The 4,015-nt window shown below is 47.2% G+C and overlaps 2 non-coding genes across 2 annotated transcripts; one reads left to right on the top strand and one right to left on the bottom strand.

Moving 5' to 3' along the window:
- Positions 1-2,821: 2,821 nt before the first annotated feature.
- On the bottom strand, positions 2,822-2,893 carry TRNAA-UGC. Its single transcript has one exon. It is a non-coding gene; the product is annotated as a tRNA-Ala (tRNA).
- A 262-nt stretch (positions 2,894-3,155) lies between these two features.
- Positions 3,156-3,261, top strand: LOC119351571. Its single transcript, XR_005170047.1, has one exon. It is a non-coding gene; the product is annotated as a small nucleolar RNA Z279/snoR105/snoR108 (small nucleolar RNA).
- The last annotated feature ends 754 nt before the right edge of the window (positions 3,262-4,015 follow it).

Raw genomic sequence — 4,015 nt, 5'->3', positions numbered from 1 at the left:
GAGTCCCTTATAACATTCCAACGCAAACTCATGCTGAAAGATAAATTTGTGGTCACAAATTGTTTAGTCAGCTAATGAAAAAATTGTGATTGTACCACCAACCTACACCCATTTCTCAACCTTTTAGTTGAAAGAGAGAGTACTGTTTCAATAAGGAATTAGATGACAAGACAATCATTATTTACCAACCGTTTCACATTTTGATAAAGGGTGAAATCTGCAGCGTTCTTTAACTGGCTATAGCTAACAGACCAAAAGTGTCATATGTTAACATAAGGATTTACTTCATGTAGTATCCCGTTGCCATTGGCGATCTGCCGAGATGTTATGTAGATAGCCATGAAGGCTTGGAGAAGAACAGGAATAATACAGAGTAGGAGGATAATTGGTAGATTTCTCTATATTTGTTCAGCTTAACCATTCTCTGGGTACAGACTGGCTTATATAGCCTATATATTCAGATGATTGGTTTATGTATTAAGAAGCTGGTAGGGTCAGACCTTGTTTACATGGGTTGTTCTGATTTAGAAGCTTTTGCGCAACTGAATCGACGTCCACGAAAGGTTTGCTTGTTTTTTCTTACATAAATCAATTTGTCACCCTTATTTCATGCATCACCCTGCTCCTCCAGTTGGAGTTGTGGTAAACTGCAAGGTTACATAGGCCAAACACTTCTTTTATTAGTTGTATATTTATGTGTTTTTCTTCCATTCTTGGTTATTTACCAGTGATTGCTCTGTATCACTCCACTGTGCCACCATTGAAATTACTGAAAAACAAATTATGAAGTTACTGTAAAACAAATCACTAGATGTGCTTCCTCATAAAAGTACATGCTTTATTTTTCACTTTCTTGGATGAAGGTATTTTTTTTTATTGTGAATGAAGATATATGCATGGAATCAACATGAATTTTTATATGAATTGAAATATCTATCCAAGAACAAAGAATCACCTTCATTTCAACTTTGATTCAAAGTACACAAGTCTTCTTTGCAGGTGCAGCTTAGTTGCCTGCAAGGGATTTTTTTTCTTTTGAGAAATGGAACTTCGAGATCAGCGGAGAACTTGATTGACATGTGTTTCCCCCCTATATGACAGTACTACCTCTATAACGTATTAGTTGTTTATCAGAGGATCTGTGTTTGTATTTTCTCATTTTGGATAGGGCCAACAATGTTTCAGATCTGTTGTAACAATGTATTCATTGATGTCAACTTGTACCATTTAGTGAACAGCTGGTAGTTCAACCTTTTTGCTGAATGATTTAGAAATGTTCTATGTTTTGGCAGTTTGTTGTGTGTGTTTGATGTCATCATATATGTACAAAAATTCCTATCATATTCTATCGAGAAAATGGACGGGCGCAGCAACGCGCACCTATCATAATCTAGTGATTCTATATACGTGGATTGATTTCTTTTCTACAATTCCTATGTATATGCAGGATGTCATGATGAAGAGAAAAAAAAGAAAAATGTTTAATTTAAGTCGGATGAAAACAGCCAAACGCAAGCCTCCTCCTGCGTCCGCCACGTGGCCACTGTTTGAGACGCATCGCTTTCCTTTGTCTTTTCCATCTTATCTTCTCCTCGTGCTCTCTTCCTATTCCCATTCCTTCGCTGAAGAAGCCACAACCACCCATCAGTCGGCCACCGGCGCTACACGAGGGACAGCACGGCTGAGCCCTTCCCGGGCCACCGGCTCTATCGAAACAGAGGAAAAAGTGCAGTGCTATCGAAACAGAGGAAAAGGCCACATCGACTCAGAAGTGCAGCGCTCGGTGTTCCGATGAAGCTCTCGCCGGCGGCTCTCGAAGCCGCAGTGTAGTGCTATGTACTCCAATGGAGACTTCGCCAGCGGCTCCCATTGCTGCGTTGTAGTGCTCGCCGGCGGCTCTCGAAGCTACTGTGCAGCGCTCAATGCTGCATGGAGATCTCTTTCCTGCACGCGTTGAGCCGCTCGTTTCTTCTCCTCGTTTTTCTTCTTCCTGCGGCACAACACAGCCATGGCAGCGCCATCGTCACCGGTGCCGCCACCGCTCACGTTTCTGCTATGCCTGCTCCTACGCACCATGCTCTTCGCTGCTGCAAACCGTCCTCGCCTCGCGTCGCTGCACCGCTGCTCCATTGCAGCTCCGGCGAAGCAGCCTACGCCGTCGTCATCGTGCGCTGCATCGCAACTTTTGCCATGGCCGTTGCGTGCTGCATCGCAGCATCCGCTGTCATCGCCGGCGCTGCAATGAAGCGCGGCCGGGGCTGCAATGGAGCGCCGCCGGGGTCGTTGGAGCTCCGCCGCGGCTGCATTGGAGCTTCGCCGACGGCTCAGTGCAGCGCCGCAGTGGCTCGATGCAACGTCGCCGGCGGCTCTCGAGGGAAGCTTTTGGTGTTGCATTGGAGCGCTCGCCGTTTGCTCCATTGCAGCTCCGCCGGAGCGCTCGCCGGCCGCTAGACGTAGCGTTTTGGTGTTGCTGTGGAGCTCTGGTCAGGGCGGCTCTCCGGTGCTGCGGCGACATGCGGTGCTGTGAGATCGAAGCAGGGGGGCTGGTTGAGTGCGACGCAAGAGAGAAGGGTCAGTGACTCGCTAGGAAATAAGTCGGATGATTCGTAGTAGTCGCCAAAAAAAAAGAAAGAATATCACTTGCCATAGCAACAGAAAAAGGAAAGAAGTTGGAGGCTTGGATCCACAAACCATGGAAACATCTGCTCTCAAAGAGGAAGAAAACAAGGACACCAACGTTGACAACAAAAACTCGGAAAAAGAGTTTCTTTTCCACCAAGGAGAAAAGGAAGAGAAAAAGACCAGTGGCGAAAAACAAATGTGGAGATGCGGGGGATCGAACCCCGTGCCTCCGCATGCAAAACGGGCGCTCTACCATTTGAGCTACATCCCCGTTGGTTGTAATTTCTGTCGATGATTCCAAATCATAATAGGCCAGCCTGTGGTTCAGGAGTGACGGCCGACTTATTGTACAGGCCTTGAGGGCCCGTGGCATCCTGAAAAACTGCCCAGCACCACCCAGCCAGGAGAGGGTTCAGCGGGGTTGGAAAGATTTTAGTCCCACCTCGGCAGCAGGGGGCGAGCGAGTGGAGGCAAGGTGCTTAAAGAGGGGACGGGGTGCGCCGTTGAAGAGCATGATCCTTCAGGCAGCAAAAGGGAAATGAGGAGTGGTACAGGCTCGCTTAATTATGCGAGAGGGGTGCCCGTCCCAATAAGCCTGTTACGACACTGGGGCATCCCCATGATTCACCATCTGATCCCGAACTTAAAGTCTGAATATTTTATAACTCTTTGAACTCCTTTTTGTCTTCTTTGGTTTTCGTTTTCTTATTTTCTCCACTTTCTTATTTTTGGGTTTCGATATTTATTTGATTTGGTTCTTCTGCTTTGGTTTCTCTTTTTTTTGTTCTTTGGAGCTTTTCGTTTCTCCTTTTTTTTTTGAAGCTTTTCGTTCGTGATCTTGCCCGCGGTTATTTTTTCTATCTTGCGCTTGATAGTGACCAAGCAAACCCTCGTGTGCGTGCTTTTCACTGTATTGAGAACCCAGCAGAATATTACCATATCTGTGCTGATGGAACTGCTTCCGTCCCGATCTGGTAACATGGCATTCCTTGAACGAATAATCTACAGTCCATATCGAGTGCTCTCTCGTACACGCAACATCCCGCACTAGCTCAAGGCCAGGGTCCCCTAAATTATTGCCCCAAAGACTGCCGCCCCTTTATTATCCTAAATGCTAAAAAGTGCTTGGATGCTGGTTTGCTCACGCGAGCACACGCTCTGAGAGCCGTCCGATCTCGAAGTCGCACGGGCGATCGTGCGTAGGTGTTTTTTTTGTCTGAGACGAGGCGGTTCGCCGGCTCGCGCGGCACTTCACGGTAGCCATAAACCTGGAAGGGCCCATCACTACCGCCCACGCTTCGGTGCCGTTGGCGCAGTTTTCAAAACTGCCTGGTGAGTGGCATCGCTGTCTTCTCCCAATCCCTTTTCCTTTCCTCCCACACCACGCCATCGT

Source organism: Triticum dicoccoides, chromosome 1B (genome assembly GCF_002162155.2).
Source record: "Triticum dicoccoides isolate Atlit2015 ecotype Zavitan chromosome 1B, WEW_v2.0, whole genome shotgun sequence".
Taxonomy (NCBI): Eukaryota; Viridiplantae; Streptophyta; class Magnoliopsida; order Poales; family Poaceae; genus Triticum; species Triticum dicoccoides.
Note: the sequence above shows the minus strand (reverse complement) of the source record. Positions and strands in the feature narration are given on the sequence as shown.